The sequence below is a fragment of the Sminthopsis crassicaudata genome, chromosome 4 (assembly GCF_048593235.1).
Source record: "Sminthopsis crassicaudata isolate SCR6 chromosome 4, ASM4859323v1, whole genome shotgun sequence".
NCBI lineage: Eukaryota > Metazoa > Chordata > Mammalia > Dasyuromorphia > Dasyuridae > Sminthopsis > Sminthopsis crassicaudata.
The window spans coordinates 110,145,217-110,163,136 of record NC_133620.1 but is presented as its reverse complement, the minus strand read 5'-3'; the positions used below and the strand labels follow the sequence as shown (position 1 = coordinate 110,163,136).

At 33.9% G+C, this 17,920-nt stretch overlaps 1 long non-coding RNA gene across 1 annotated transcript in view; it reads left to right on the top strand.

Moving 5' to 3' along the window:
* The first annotated feature begins 1,298 nt into the window (after positions 1-1,298).
* Positions 1,299-17,920, top strand: part of LOC141541066 (uncharacterized) — a 36,493-nt gene continuing 19,871 nt past the window's right edge. The window contains exons 1-2 of the long non-coding RNA XR_012481644.1: positions 1,299-1,412; positions 4,462-4,545. This is a non-coding gene — a long non-coding RNA (uncharacterized LOC141541066). The remainder of the gene's footprint in view (positions 1,413-4,461; positions 4,546-17,920) is intronic.

Below are 17,920 nucleotides of genomic sequence, written 5' to 3'. Positions count from 1 at the left end.
AAAATAAATGCATATTTCTTTCTTCATCTTCTGCCCTTCACTTCTTTGTTAGGGAGTGGGTAATTTGCTTCATTATAAGTCCTCCAGAGCCATGGTTGGTCATTAAATTGATCAGAATTCTTAATTCATTCTGAGTTGTTTTTCTTTACAATGTTTTTTTCCTTTTATTAACAGTTCTGGTTCTGTTCATTTCATAATGCATCAGTTCAAACTACTTTTTTGTCATTCTTAATAGCATTTTTTTAACATATATTATATATGATAATTAATTCAGTCATTTAGTAATTTATGATCAGCCTTTGATTCTTTTCTTTTTTCCCCTTTTTACTTTCCTCTTCAGGAAGGGAAAGTTTAGTTTACTTATTGCTACTCTTTTTTTTGGTATTATCCTCACTCTTAACACCCTTCCCTTCCTGTTTATTTCTCTGTTGAGAATATTCTATTTCTACACTGAACTCTAATGTGTACATGTATATGTTCAACTTTCTTTTGTCTCTCTCCCTGGCCTATCATCTTGTTTGTATATTCTATATCCTAATATAAAAAATAGCAAGTTCTCCTCCTTTCTTTCTGCTTACCACTATAATGCATTCTTTTTTATCTTCCCTTTTCTTTCACCTCTTAAAAACCTAGAATGGAACCATCAAACAGATTTAGTATGAAAATGAGACATACTACACACACATAATGCACATGTTAGTGTATATATTTATGTAGATATGTACTTAAATTATATATATATGTATTTACATATATTAGATTTAGAATGCAGAATGAGATATACTATAAATGTGTGTGTGTATGAAATGTCTCATTCTGCATCCAAAATCCATCATATCTCTGTGTAATGGATAGCATGTTTCATCCTGCGTTCTTTGAAATTATGAATATTGTATTGATCTTAGTTCTTACAGATTTAAAAGTTGTTTTTATAGTATTACTGATATTCTATAAATTGTTTTTCTGGTTCTGGTCATTTCATTCTTGATTCTTTCCTACACACCTTGCATTTCATTTTTATCTCTTGCTTAATTTCTCATAGACATTCATGTGAATTCTGCCACATTAATGTAGTGGAAAATACACATTTTTCCTTTGTGTCATTACTTGTTGTTATAGTTCCTCTCTCCTTTTGGGGGCTCTCTAGTTCTACAATAATTTTTAATGCTGGTTGGTGCTTTAAAATTTCATTTACTCATCTTTAGTTCCTAAAATGGGTTTTTGTATCAGTGTGAGACTCCACCCCCTGCTGTACTTTTGGGTGGGGTGATTGTCCCTGCTTGGTTTTGCCCTATATTCTTCGGGTTCCTCTGCTGACTTCTAGCCACTAGGCATAGTTCTCTAACCCCCGGATTTTTGAAGTTCAGAATGTTGCACCTTCGAGCATCAATCTGGTATATCTGATCAGAATGGTAGGGACCTCAGAGCCCTGGCTACTTGGCTGAATATGTTTTGGTGCTTTGATTGCTAGTCTTCTCAGGGATTTTTAGATTCCTAAGTTACAAATTTCTCTGGGTTTTCTGATCTTCCCAGGACTTTTCAGGATGGGTTACATTCTTTTTGCCTCAAGATACAGAGCTTTGAAGCTGTTATCTTTCTGTTATGAGCTGGGAGGGTAGGCTTGTTTGACTGTTTGGGGGCTTGTTTCCCTGTCAGCCTCCTTTTCTGTTGCTCTTGTGTAACCTTGCTTAAGTTTTAATGTAGTTCTGGGGTGAAAGAAGTGATTTACTATAGTTACTCATTAGATTTCTTAATTATTATTCTGGTGAGAATTTTGGATTTTTACTGGAGTAGGTAGGTAGGACATGAGCATTTTCCCCATCATTCAGTAAGCCATATTGTCTAGAAGTCTCTAAAGCATTTATTTCAAGCAATATTTGATATTCTGAAATTCTCCTAAAAATGTATTGTATTGCAGGTGTCAAAACTCTTATTTAAGTTATCTAATAACAAATATATAGAGAGTATGTTGGAGATGTGTTAGGGATGGCATTTGCATTAAAATGTACTTGGAGAGATTTTTTTTGTGGGAATGGAGATAATAATTTCTAAAAATGCTTAAACCTTTACAATCTTATTTTCTTAAACTATTTCTTATGCATGCCTTTAATAATAAAATACTCATCACCATCTTGAGTGTGATACCAAAGAAATGTACTGATTATACCAGGAAAAAATGTTCTCAGTAATCTTTACTAATGGCTGTACTAAAAAGCAGTGACTAGGATAGGAGTAGCTAAGGTGGCTCAGTGGATAGAATGTCAGGCCTGGAGTAAGGGAGACTCATATTAATGAGTTTTAATCAATCTTCAGACACTTACTAGCTGTGTGATCCTGTATATTTCTCTTGACCCTCATTGTCTCAGTTTCCTCATCTGCAAAATGAGCTAAAGAAGAAAATGATAAACTGCTCCTATACTTTTGCAAAGAAGATCCCAAGTGGGATCATGAAATGTTGAACATGTCTGAAAACAACCACACTAAAATTCACTTTTCACAGAAATATAGATACAGCTCTAGAAAGACCCTTCATTTGCAAAGGAAAAAAACTGTGGCACAAAGTTTCTTGCCCAGGGTCATAGAGGTAGTAAGTATCTAAGTCAGAATTTGAATTGATTCAACTCCAAATTTCAGCACTCTTTACACTGGGATATATTGTATTGTGAATGTTAATTATGGGACTTGTATTTTGAACTTGGATTCATATCACAAAATTTTAAGGATATCTGGTGATATTGTACCCTTATTTATGATGACATTTTTTTGGCCTGGAACTTTTAGGAGCAAGAAAAAGATAAGAAGTAAACAGCTTTCAATTTTTACTTTCTAAAAGCATCTATTATAAGTTGGCCATCTGTATTAGGCCCTGTATTGTTAATGGATTTTTTTTAACCTAATTAGCCTGCACACACAACTTATTAATAATATGTCTAAACAGATATCAATAAACAATTATAATATAATTATAACTAACAGCAATAATTGGCCAATAAATACCTAACATTTTTTAAGTATGTTAATAATGATTTAATATATTATCTTAAGTTACACAACAATCTCATAATGAAGGCATGATAGCAATCATCTCCATTTTATTGAAGAAGAAATGGTATTTCAGACTTTCAGTGTTTTCCTGGTGGTCACATAACTAATAAGTATCAGAGAAAGAATTTAAACTGAGGTCAGTCTGAAACTCTAGGGGGGATGAGAGAAAGGGATGGAGAAGGATAAATAAGTATTTATTAATCTCTTGCTCTGTGTGAATTACTGTGCTGAATTTTACAAATATTTCATTTGATCCCCATCTAAACTACTTGTTCAATTAGTAAGTCAGAAGCATTGCCTGTTACTAGTGTGAGTAAGTGCTATGGGTTTTTATGCTATCATGCTTGAATTTATTGGTAATTGTAAAAATTCATATGGTCCACAGGAAAATGCTTTACTAATCATATGTCAACTTCTAGGGGGAAAATGTCTGCTCCCTTTCAAAGTTATATCATAGGACTGATGTGGAGTCATGGGAACCCTGAATTGGAATAGATTTCAGAAATCATCTAGATAAGAAATTAAAAAAATATAGCCCACAACATTCTCAAGAACTAGATTAAAATGCAGTTTATATTTGATTGCAGTTTGTTTTGGTATATTAATAAAAAAGGAAATTCATAAGTATTTGTGTCTTTCTAAGCCAATATAGGGTTTATAGGAATCTTTATGTGTAATTTAGTGGCCTATTTGAGTTTGATACCACTGCTCTAGATCGTTTCTTACTTAAAGAAAGAATTAGAGAATGAAATGGAAAACTACTCTAGAATCTTTGCCAAAGATAAACCCTAAAAAGGGGCATAAAGAGTGAAACAGGGCTAAAGTGACTAAACAACAACAAAAATGAAAGAAATCTTTCTACCATTTTTCTTTTTGTCAATGGTTTTTGGACACATCCAGTGATGGAGAAATTACAACTTGATGGGGCAATTCATTTTATTATTGGACAACTCTAGTAGTTTTACCTTATATTTAAACTCATTTTTTCCCTTCCTGGAACTTTCACCTGTTGGTTTTAATTCTGCTGATTAGAATCACATTCAGCCTCTTCTCCCATAGTTTCTGTGGCTATGCATTATACAATGAAAAATCATCATTATTTAGAATGAAGCCCTGAAAATTTTTCTATGAATCATAAGATTCACTTCACTTATGTTGAATGGAGTTTTAGTATTAAGGATTTAGATTTAACCTGATTCTTTGAAAACTGGTAACCAAGTAGGTCACTTTAAGTTTTACTATTCAATTAACCAGAAATTCTGGTCCTTGAACATTCTAGATAAATGGAAATCTACTTTTCTCTGAAATAGGGCCAGCCTCAGAGGAATTAAAAGATAGAAGTGATAGTACTTTCTTTTTCCTTATCTTACCTGAATGACTAGGTAGACTAATCTCTCTCTTCTCCCCCCTCTCCAGCAGTATAGGTCAGTCAGACCTTTGGAAGGCATTCCAGTAAAAAGATCAACCAGCACAGTAATATTGCCTTTCTGGATGATAAATGTAAGTGATTGAAATGTTTTTTTTTTTTTTTTTTTTTTTTTTTTTTGCCTCTTTTGGTCTAGAGAAGTCATTAACAGCTGGATTTGAGCCCATAAGGAAGAATTAATAATAAGCAACTTCAGCAAAAGGAACCTCACATGATTTCTAGTAGGTCCTCCAGATGTTTCCTCTTGCCTAGCCTATTTAGTCTTATCTGGATTTGAGGTCCTGCCAGTTCCCATCCTCCTTTCCAACTGTGTCCTTCACTTGGCTGGGGGCTAAAAGCATTGAGAAAGGCTTATATTGAAAGTAGAAATTAGGAAAACTTCAAGTACTATTTGCTTATGTACACATAAGCAATGGTTTATTAGTTGTCAAGTTTCTCATAATACATTTTTGACATTATTTTGGCAAAGAATACAGGCTTCTGTGTGTGTGTGTGTGTGTGTGTGTGTGTGTGTGTGTGTTTTTTAAAAAAAATCTCTGTCAAGTACTCACACACACACACACACACACACACACACACACATTTGCTTATGTACACATAAGCAATGAGGTGTGATTTCTTCTCTTTTCCAACTTGCATGGCAAGGCAAATTTTAAGTTAATCTTGGGTAAAACTTGAGGGTTGGTAAAGGATAAGAATGAGAGCAGGTCATCCACCTCTGTGGCTTCAGCATAGAGTAATTAGCTAGTTATTGGGCTATATGGATTTTAGAATTCTACTGCTTTTCTTCTCATTTCTTGAGTTGCTTTTTTATTCTCTGTTGCCTATTTTTTCTTCCTCTTCTTATATACTAAATGTGAAAAACATCCCACCCCACCCCTAATAACCTACAGGTTCTATTCTGTGTTCTCTTCCCTTTCTTTACTCTTTCTTTTAGCAATTTCACCCATTCAACATTTATATACCAGGTGTGCAGTTGTGAACCAATCTAACCATTCTGGAGAGCAGTTTGGAATTATGCTCAAAGGGTTATTAAACTATGCATACCCTTTGATCCAGCAGTATCTCTACTGGGTTTGTGGCTCCAAGAGATCTTAAAAAAGGGAAAAAGGATCCACATGTGCAAAAATGTTTGTAGCAGCCCTTTTTGTAGTGGCAAGGAACTGTAACCTGAGTGGCTGCCCAGCATTTGGAGAATGGTTGAATAAGTTAGGGTATATGAATGTTATGGAATATTATTATTCTATAAGAAATGAACAGCAGGATGATTTCAGAAAGGCCTGGCGAAACTTACATAAACTGATGCTAAGTGAAGTGAATAGAACTAAGAGAACATTGTATATAATAACAAGAAGATTATGTGATGCTTTTTTCAATAATGAGGTGATTGAGGTCAATTCCAATAGACTTGTGTTGGAGTTATCTACATCCAGAGAGAGAACTATGGGGTCTGAATGTGGATCACAACATAGTACTTTCACCTTTTTTTTTTTTTTTTTTTTTAATAGTTTTTATTTGCTTGCTTATTTTTTTCTTTCTCATTTTTAAAAATTCTTTTGATCTGATTTTTCTTGTGCAGAATGATAAATGTGAAAATATGGAAAAATGTGGAAGAATTGCATATTTTTAACCTATATGGGATTACTTGCTGTCTAGGAGAGGGGAAAAGGGAGGAAGGAAGGAGACAAATTTGGAACAAAAGGTTTTTCAAGGGTGAATGTTGAAAATTTTTTCTTTTGTAAAATCAGAAGGGTGCCTTGGAGGTAATTTCTTGCTCTTAATTCAGGTATGATATGTATCACTCTGAACTTCTTCTATGTGTGTGTATGATATATGCATATATTTACATAGTAGTGAAAATATTATATACATTCATATATATATATGTACATATATATATATATACATATATATATATATAAACAAATAATTCCTACTTTTTGAGAGGAGACATGCTGTTTCTCCACTGCCTGGTACATTGCATGGTACACATAAAGAATTTAAGAAATGCTCGTTGAATTCAATTGCTAAATTCAATCCTCTCATCAGTTAGTGATAAGCAGAAGGCAGCTTCTTCTGAAATGCCCAACAAGAAAAGCAGTATTCTATCTCATTGTCCTGATGTCATCTCTAATAGTTATTTTTACCATTCTTTCAAATAATAGGATTCCTGACATAATGATTAATCTTAAGACTCAGCACAGCCGGGATCTGAGATCCTGGACCTTGGTGATGACTGATTTATGCAGGTTGTTAATCTCTGACTAATGTACTTTGGATGAAACAGACACTTGGGTACAAAACTATGGCACCAGTCTCTAGGCTTAACAGTCTGACTCAGAAATATAGGAGAAAATAGATTTTGTTGAAAACAACTTTTACCTATCTACAAATTTCATTTCCAAATGATGGAGTAGCTTTTGTTTGTTCTGTTTCATAGCTAAGGTAATTTAAAAAAAACAAAAACAAAAACAAAAACAAAAACAAAATAAGCAAACATATAGATGTGGGCTGATTTTGGATCAGATTTTCTCCTTCCTTTCTGACACAAAAAAATTGAAGATTGAGGAATTGTACTTATTTTTTCTTTAATTGCTATAAATAATCAATTTTATTATTAAAATAGTTATTAGAAATAATTATTAAATTATACACATGTAATTAAACAAATGTCAGTTGATTTGAAACCTTCATGTTTTTAGGGGTTCTCCACTTTTCCTTCCTGATTTTATACTTAACATAGAAGGAAGTATTGAAGATAGACACATTATTTTCAAAAATGCATTCTTCTTCTGAAGGTAATTTAGAATTGTATAAATTTTCTAACATGTTTCTAACATGGATGATGAGAAGGGGAAGAAAGCTACCAGTTTCACGAAGTCTCTTGCAGTTAATTTAGTGTTTTGAGATTAGAGTTGACACTAAGGGAATAAATAAAATCTCATGTTTTCCTTGTGTTGAGTCATAGCATAGCACTCTGGCTATCCTAAAGTATTTCTTGTTCCAGGCCTAGCAGTTTGAAGAACTCTTTGCATACTAAGATTAAATGCAAAAAAGCAATGCTCAGTATCTGAAAAGTATCCTGAAAATTTACACTTCAGGCAAATCCAAAAAAACCCATCTCTTTTATGCAGATTTGTAACTAGGGCATGGTGATCAAGGCTCTGCCTCAGGGCACCAAAACAGATGGAATTTTTTTTTTTTTTTTTTTTTTTTTTTTAACATATTCAGTTCTTCAGGAGCATGTTGTTGTTGTTGCTATTGCTTGTCCTTTATTTTAGAAGGGGACCATGACCTCAGAGAGGTGGTGCTATATAGCATATAAGTGAATTGGATTTAAATGAGGCAGGGATGTTTAAGGCCACTAATCTCACTTTCTCCTCTGGAGCCAAGATATAGATCAGGATGACTGGAGTTGGCCCTGGATGAAGTGGGAGACCTTGTCCCTTTTAGCCTAAGGTCTTTGAGGCAACCCCAATCAGGGATTAATGTTAGGCAAAAAATGAGGCGTTATCTGTCTCTAGTTCGAAAATCTAAAACCCCCCAAATATCAATCTGGCAGGGCCAAATCTTCAGGGTTTCTGACCCAAACAGAAACAATTGGTATTTACAATTTACTCTGAGCCAATCAGCTCAAACAATGAGCTCAAAAAAGTAGGATTTGGCCTAGGATCTATAAGGTATGGTCCTACCTTAAATCCTAAAATACCTTATGAGATTTCAGGAGCATGCAGCAAAGTAGGTATCATTATAATGACTAAACAATCCCCACCCCTCTGCACAACAGACTTTCTCTTAATCATTTCATGTATTATTTTTACATCATGAATTACAAAGTTGATTCAAGAATCCATAACTCATACTCTTTGTCTGGTACAAGTTATCAATATTTGTCTCTTGCCTCAGGTACTCTCTAGTTATAGTGCAGCTTCTTTTAAATTTAAGGAACTTATATATAAAATTACTGGAAAAAAAACCCAAATAATTCACAAATTTAGTAGGTGCTTAATGAACACTTTATTGAATGATGCCATTAGGTAAATGTTTAATGAGCATGAATCAAAACTTTCATTAGGAAAGGACATAGTAATTCAATTCAATTTAAGTTAGTAAATGTTTATTGAAAACCTATTGCTTAAAGAGCATAATGGATTAAGCATTATGTGTGTGGGGGGGGAGTTAAAGAGAGGCAAGTTGGAATATGAAGTTTATTTTTTTTAAATAGTATTTTATTTTTCCAATTACATGTTTTCAACATTCATTTTTGTAAGATTTTGAGTTCCAAATTATTTCCCTCTCTTACTTTCCCTCTCCCCAAAAGAGCAGGCAATCTGATATATTTATACAAGTACAATACTTTTAAACAGGAAATATAATGTTTAGATAAGACACAGTCCCTGCCCTCATGAAGCTTAATCTAATAAATGGAGGTTGGCATGTATACAAATAACTATGGTAGAAAATAATACATGAAGCGCATATGAGAGAAGTGGAAATAAAATGTGATTGAAGGTAAAATGAGGGAAAGCCATTGGAGACTGGGAGAATGATGGAAAACTTTCTGGAAGAGGTAGCATTGAATTAGGCTTTAAAGAACTGATAGGAATTCAATGAAAGGTAAGGGAACATCAAGCATGGGAACAACATGGACAATGTCACAAAGGCAGTGTAAGAAACAAAATATCTTACCAAGAACTCCACTGGCTTACTTATGAATGTAGGAAAGATTTATATTATATTCTTGCAAGAATGGGTGCCTAGGTCAGTAGAAACATCTTTGTGTAGAAGGAGAAACTTTATGTAGAAGTAGAAGTAGTGTGGAGTAGAAATTCCAGACAGTATTTAATTTCCAGTACTGAAGCACAAGTCTCTCCCCTGATGCCCCATTAATTGGATGTTATAATAGTTACAAGTCGTGAATCTTTACCCCTTATTACACACTCCTCAAGAAGCTTATAGTAACCCCGGAAGGCTAAGGACAAAGAACAAAAGATTCTTTTCAAATCTCAGCCCATCACCCCTGATTGCCAAACTCAGTCCCTGCCCCTAAAGTACTTACATTATTTTGAGGGAGAAAACCTCCACCCTTGATTGTTCTTGATATCCTTGTGGGTTTCAATTTTCTAATTTAAGTTTCATTTCTCAGTTGAATTTTCATTACTGTGGAAACCAACTAAATGCTCATCCATTTCTCTCAGTAGGAAAGTGAAGGAATGGAAAGATTACAGTGAATAGACTAGTTTGGAGTGAAGACTATGTGGAGGGGTAGGTACCCTAAGATGAAGTCAAAAGCTTAAAATGGCAGCAGAGGAACCTGAATGTGAAGCAAAGAAGTTTGATTTTTAGTTAATAGGCAACAGGGAACTACTGTTTGTCATCAAGGAATGAGAGATGAAGTGTGAAGAGGTTATTTCATTCAAGGTCACAAAGCAAGTTGCCAGGACCAAAAGTAAGATCTTCTGGTTCTGATTTTCCATTTCACCACTTTCCCTTAATTGATGTTACTGAATTAAAAGTAAAATTTGGACAAAGAATATTTTTCTTTCCATCTATGTATCTATGTATCTATCTATTTATCTATATCTATTATCTATGTATCTACCTATGTGTTTATGTATCTATCTATGTATCTGTATATCTTTCTATGATCTATGTATCTATTTATCACCTTCCCACGCGTAAGATGGTGGATGGTATGGTTAGACAATAAGTACATCAAAAAAGTATATTAGTAGATTGTAAGCTTAATATATCAGCAATGCAATGAAGCAGCCTAAAGACCTAATGTGACCTTGGGAGAACAGGAGTAGAAAACATTATCCTACTGTTCTCTCCTTTTCAGACTTCATCTGGAGTGTCATGGTCAGTTTTGGGTGTCATAGTTTTAAGATCGACAAGCAAGAGAATGTCCAGAGAAGAGGAGCTAGGATGATAATGTGACTTGAGAATATGCTGTATTAGCATTAAAGGAAGAGGATGTTTAATTTGGAGAACAGAAGTTTTAAGGGATATGTATTACTAGTTTTCAAGTATTTGAAGGGCTCCTATATGAAGGAGGAATCAGATTTTTTTCTGTTCGGTTCCAGAGGGCAGAACCAGGAACAACATATAGAATTTGCAAAGAGGCAATGTAGCCTACATGAGAGGAAATCCTTTCTAAGTCTCCAAATGTTAAATAGGCTGCATTGAGAGATGTTGCATTCTACCTCTTAGAGGTCTTCAAGCAGAAATTAGATGGCTACTTATTGGGTATTTTGTAGTAGGGATTCTTTTCATAGTTGGAATAGACTAGATGATTGCTGAACTCTCAAATTCTGTGACTCTGTGAAAGTAATAAAATTATATTTTATAATTCAGACTTACTTCATTTCAGAATGATCATCTAGCCAACTATTTAAATTAGTGAGACTAATGTACAAAAATAACAAATGAGTCGTGAGCACCATGATTTTGTGCAACTAAGCTAAATTTGCATATCTAGTGATGTCTTGCAATGTAAAAGAATATTTATAAAACTTATTTTCTTCTTCAGTTGAAACTAAGAGATACTGAATTTAAAGCTAGGAATAGAAAGGGATAGACATGATCTAGCAGAAAAAAAAAAAAAAAAAAACACAACAAAACAAAAACCACTGGCCTGGGAGTCAAGAACACTTGGTATGCTACTAACAATGAATCATCATGATGCCTTATGCTTGTCATCCCTGCTCCTGGGGAGACTAAGACTGTTGGATGGCTTGAGATCTGCTGCTACAATGGTCTATTTCCTCCATCACTTTCCTAAGTGTGGACAATCAACAAAATAATAAATCAAGCCCTGGTTTGTAATGTTTGCCAAACTCAGAGGCATAAATACTCACACTGAAAATTTAACAACCAGCTTCTCATGAACCAGTGTGAGTTGATCCTAATACATTTCTGCATATGTATGTGTGTATATGCATGTGAATATACACATACATACACAATACATACTTGAATACCTCTTTTCAGTAAATCAGAAGTAATATTAATTTGTTTCTGAGTTGGATGATCCAGTATTAACTATCTACTTAATGGCAATAGAAATGTGAGGCAGTGTGATCCTAAGGAGTTAATAGGAATATATGCATACACATACATATTCTATAATATGTATATATTGCTATTTATATACATATATTACATGTGTACACATATACATGTACAGCTACCATATATGACATACATACATGTATTTAAATAACAAATGTGTGTATGCACATATATATATGTATGCAATACATATACATAATTTTACAGAGGGTCTTTTGGGTAGCTCAAGATCTGAAACAAAATGGCCCTTCAGGAATGATTCTTTTTTTTTTTTTTAAATAGTTTTTATTTACCAGATAAATGCATGGGTAATTTTACAACACTGACAATTGCCAACCCTTTTGTTCTAATTTTTTCCCTCCTTCCCCCGCCCCAGATGGCAGGTTGATCAATACATGTTAAATATGCTAGAGTATAAATTAAATACAATATATGTATACATGTCCAAACAATTGTTTTGCTGTACAAAAAGAATTGGACTTTGAAATAGTGTACAATTAGCCTGTGAAGGAAATCCAAAATGCAGGCGGACAAAATTAGAGGGATTGGGGATTCTATGTAGTAGTTCACACTCATTTCCCTGAATTCTTTTGCTAGGTGTAGCTGGTTCAGTTCTTTACTGCTCTATTGGAACTGATTTGGTTCATCTCATCGTTGAAAATGGTCACATCCATCAGAATTGATCATCATATAGTATTGTTGTTGAAGTATACAACAATCTCCTGGTTCTGCCCATTTCACTCAGCATCAGTTCATGTAAGTCTCTCCAGGCCTTTCTGAAATCATCCTGTTGGTCATTTCTTACAGAACAGTAATATTCTATAATATTCATATACCACAATTTATTCAACCATTCTCCAATTGATGGGCATCCACGTAGTTTCCAGTTTCTGGCCACCACAAAAAGGGCTGCCACAAACATTCTTGCACATACAAGTCTCTTTCCCTTCTTTAAGATCTCTTTGGGATACAAACCCAGTAGCAACACTGCTGAGTCAAAGGGAATGCATAGTTTGATAACTTTTTGAGCATAGTTCCAAATTGCTCTCCAGAATGGCTAGATGTATTCACAATTCCACCAACAATGTATCAGTGTCCCTGTTTTCCCACATCCCTTCCAACATTCTGCATTACCTTTCCCTGTCATTCTAGCCAATCTGACAGGTGTATAGTGGTATCTCAGAGTTGTCTTAATTTGCATTTCTCTAATTAATAATGACTTGGAGCATCTTTTCATATGACTAGAAATAGTTTCAATTTCTCATCTGAGAATTGTCTGTTCATATTCTTTGGCCATTTATCAATTGGAGATTGGCTTAATTTCTTATAAATTAGAATCAATTCTCTATATATTTTCGAAATGAGGCCTTTATCTGAACCTTTAATTGTAAAAATATTTTCACAGTTTATTATTTCCCTTCTAATCTTGTCTGCATTAGTTTTGTTTGTACAAAACCTTTTCAATTTGATATAATCAAAGTTTTCAACTTTATGATCAATAATGATCTTTAGTTCTTCTTTGGACATAAATTCATTCCTCTTCCACAGGTTGAGGAATGACTCTTTTTCACATTTCTTAAGTGTTTGAATCAAAACTGATTTTCCTACAATCTGGCTAGTTTCACTATTTCACTCAATTAAAAGTTATATTAACATGTTGGTCTCCTACTTAATGACAGGAGAGATGGAAGGCAGTATGACCCTGAGCAGTTACTATGTTAATCTAATCATGCAAATTCCATGTGCTTAGTGTTGTAAACATTTAGCTATGGGTCAATAAGACCTCATAAATACTGATTTCCACAATTTCTCTACCCAGGGGTACATTGGTAAATGTTTAAAACCAGTTCTCCCAAAACAAAATATACACATGAAACATTTTTAAGTTTAATCTGCATTTATTAACATTTTCTCTCTCTCTTTGTTAAGTCTAGATAAACTATAAATAAATACTATACAATAAAACTATAAATCAAGGCCTGATTTGTAGCATTCTCTGAATTGAACAATTGGTGGGGAGAATCAGAGGAGAGTTATATTTATATCCATTTTATAGAGGAAGAAACTCCTGTAAAGAGAGGTCAATAGAACAATAAAATAACAGATTTATGTTAGTGAGCATCTAATTCAATCCTCATTTTTACAAATGAAGGAACTGAGGCTCAGAGAATGAAATGACTTGAACAACTAGAAAATGCCAAAGCTTTTTTGAAAGTCTTTTAATCCCAGAGTGTTTTCAATCTATTCCACACTGTCTCAGTTGAAAAGAAGGAAGTATGTGGTGGCAAACAGGTGCTGTCTTAGATCCTACAACACACATAGCTAAGGGATCTGGGGATGGCTCCATGTGCTCTTAGAGTTTGGACAGATGTTCCCCTCAGGAGCTATGACCAATTTAGTTAAGCACTATCACTACTCATTCAGGAGTGACCTCAGCCAGAGTTACTTATAAGGAGTTAGGAAGAAGCTTGAAGCCTCACTGATTTTCTTGGCCTTCTCAGCACTACTTGGTGCTAAAAAAAGACCAGATATATACAATCAACAAGCTAGGGTAAACATCCTGGTTTCATGACCCCTTTTTTTCTGTTTTTTTTTTTTTTTTTTTTTACTATGAATTTCCTTCCAATTGCATATTGGCCTTTTTCTCCTCTTCCTTTTCAAGGCTGAAAGTTCTTTTTAACCAGATTTTATAAATACAAAGGTGTTGGGAGCAAGGAAGTATACTCAAATGTGATTAGTCTCAGTTATATATGTCCCTCTTTCCCACCCTATTTCTTGACTCCTATCAGGACTAGAACCCTGAAGTAGGAGAACTAAAAGGGATCTTAAAAGTCACTTATCAAGCTGCTTTATTTTGCAGTTTTAAAAAATAGAGGCTGCTAGGAATTAAAGCGTTTGGCCTTAACTAATTGTCAGAATCAGGATTTAACCACAGGTCTCTCTTGGATCCAATTCTAGTACTCTTCGCATACCAGCCTATGCTAGCTTTATTCTTTAAAATTCATACTATGTTTTCTATAATGGAAGCAAAGAGTTAGAAGTGACATGACTGTATTACTCCTTAAAAACCAAGACTACCGCTTTAACTTCTCCTGATCTCATAGAATTATATAATGTTAATGTTGGAAAGGACCTAAGAGGCTATTTACTCCATCCCCATTATAAACATTTAATCAATCAACAAACATTTATTAGGCTCTTACTGTTTTACAGGAATTGTGCTTAACATTGAAAATACAAAGAAAAAGCAAAACATATGACATCTCTAACAAGTGGCCATCTAACTTACATATGAACATTTCTAGAGATGGAGAATTCATTTTTGACTACCTGTAATCATTAGGAAATTCTTCCTTATATTGAGCTAAAATTTATCTCCTAGTAACTTCTTCACTCATTGGTTCTATTTTTTCTTTACTCTCTGGTCAGACAGAATAAGTCTAATCCTTCTTCCATGTGACAATCCCTTAAATACATGAAACAATTTTTCAAGACTCCCAAGCCTTCTCATCTCTTAGCTAAATATCCTCATTTCCTTTCATGGTTCTAGTTAATATAGTATGCTTCCAAGCTGGTCCCTTTTTTTGGAACACTTCCAGCTTGTTAATGTCCCTACTAAAATGTGACCCCAGAGCTAGATCTCAGCAAAGAGCAGGTGGTTAGCAAATGCTTATTGACGGATAGATCTAGTGTTAAGATGAAGAAGTTTTCATTTACCCTCATGAATTTGTGTTCAGTGCCAGCTCTGCCAAAAGAGACTTGTGAATTAACAATTCTATAAATAGTCACGATCACCCAGCACCAGTCACTCAGTGTTCCAGGCTGCAGAACGGATGACGTTATATCAGCTGTCAGTCTCTCTCTGGGCTTTCTCCAGCTAATGAAAAAATGTTCACTTTATTTTATTTTTATTTTTTTAACAGAGGAAAAATGCGTCATTCAAACCTATCACATAAACATCTGTTATATTTTCAACTCAGGAAAGGGAATTTTGTTAAATAGAAAAGGTACTTGCTTCTGCCAGCTGGTTTAGAGGATATCAGACCTTGAAGATATCTTTATGTTAAGAGAAGCCTTGAGCTAGTTTCAAAGAGGTGAAATTGGTGGCTTAAATTAGAAATTCCAAAAAAAAAGTTGCACTATTTGTAAATCTAATAAAAACTCCCTAGGAAGTGAGGTTTTTAAATATATACATATATACATGTTTATAGTCTGAACATCTATCTCTTAGTCATGTTAAAATTCTTAATTTATATTCACACATACTTTTTATTTATTTTTTACTTGTGCAATTATGTGAAACATTTCTGTGTTAGTCATTTTGTGCAAGAAGACTCAAGTAAAAAAATGAAAAAAAAAAACATGAAAAATAATCTGTTTCAGTCTGTATTCAATCATCAGTTCTTCCTCCAAAAGTAGATACTATGCATCATCATTAGTTCTTTTTTTTCTTTTTTCCCCCCGAGGCTGGGGTTAAGTGACTTGCCCAGGGTCACACAGCTAGGAACTGTTAAGTGTCTAAGACCAGATTTGAACTCAGATCCTCCTGAATTCAGGGCTGGTGCTCTATCCACTGCACCACCTAGCTGCCCCCTGCATCATCATTAGTTCTTTGGGATTGTCTTAGATCATTGTATTGTTGAGAATGGTTAAGTGAACCACAATTCTTTATTGAATAACATTGCTGTTATTGTATACAATGTTCTCCTGGTTCTGTTTATTTCACTGTGCATCAGTTCATGCAAATCTTTCCAGATTTTTCTGAAATCATCCTGCTTGTCAGTTCCTATAGCACAACAATATTCCATTACAGTCATATACTACAGCTTGTTTAGCCATTCCCCAACTGATGGATATCCCTTTGATGTCCAATTCTTAACCATTACAAAAAAGAGCTGCTATAAATATTTTTGTATGAACAGGTCCTTTTTGGATGCCTTTAGAATATAGACCTAACTGTGGTATTGTTGTATCAAAGCATACGTAGAGTTTTATAGCCCTTTGGGCACAGTTCTAATTGCTCTCTAGAATGGTTGGATCAATTTTCACACCTCACCAACAATGCATATTAGTGTCCCAGTTTTCCTATATCCCTCCCAACATCCAACATTTTCCATTTTTGTCATATTAATTACTCCAATAGGTATGAGGTGGTATTTCAGAGTTGTTTTAATATGTATTTCTCTGATAGGGGCAGCTAGATACCCCTATTAGTTCCCTATGCAATGGATAGAGTACTGTCTTCAATGAGAAGAACCTGAATTCAAATGTGGCCTCAAATACTTAATACCTCTTAGCTGTGTGACTTTGGACAAATCACTTAACACCAATTGCTTTGGGTTAGAAAAAAGGTACATGCATCTCTGATCAATACTGATTTAGATCATTTTTTCATATGACTAGGATAACTTTGATTTCTTTGTCTGAAAATTGCCTGTTCATATCCTTTGATCATTTGTCAGTTGGGGAACTATTTGCATTTTTTTTTTTTTTTATAAATTTGATTCAATTCTCTATATATTTGAGAAATGAGGCCTTTATCAGAGATACTTATTAGAAAATTTTGCTCTGCCCTCAAGTTTTCTGTTTTCCTTATAATGTTGATTGCCTTGGTTTTGTTAGTGCAAAACGTTTTAGATTTTATATAATCACAATTATCTCGTTTACATTTTATAATGCTCTTTATGTCTTCTTTGGTCCTGAAATCTTCCCTTATATATAAATTTGACAGATAAATTGTTTTGTGCTCTTTCAATTTGCTTTTGCTTCACTCTTTATAATGGAATCATGTCCACATTTTGACCTTATCTTGGAATAAGGTGTAAGATACTAGTCTATACCATGTTGTTTTCCAGTTTTCCAGAAGTTTTTGTCAAATTATAAGTTTTTGTTCTAAAAGTTTGGATCTTTGAGTTTATGTACTAGATTACTATGGTCATTTATTATAATGGAATTTGTATCTAATCTATCCCACTGATTCACCTCTCTTATTTCTTAGCTATTATCAGATTGTTTTTAACTATTGCTTTATATACAGTTTGAGATCTGGTATGACTAGATCACCTTCATTCACATTTTTTTTTTCATTGATTTCCTTTATATTCTTGAACTTTTTTTCTTCCAGATGAATTTAATTATTTTTTTTCCTAGCTCTATAAAATATTTTTCCACTGTTTGATTGGTATGGCACTGAATGAATAACTTGATTTAGGTAGTATTAGCATTTTTATTATATTTCCTGGCCCATTAATAAGCAATTAATTATTGGAATCTCTCTTTTCATTTTTTTGCTGCTGGACTTTATTGGCACTATGTATTAATTTTAATGATTTATGTGGGCTTATTTTGTATCCTACAAATTTTCTAAAGTTAAGT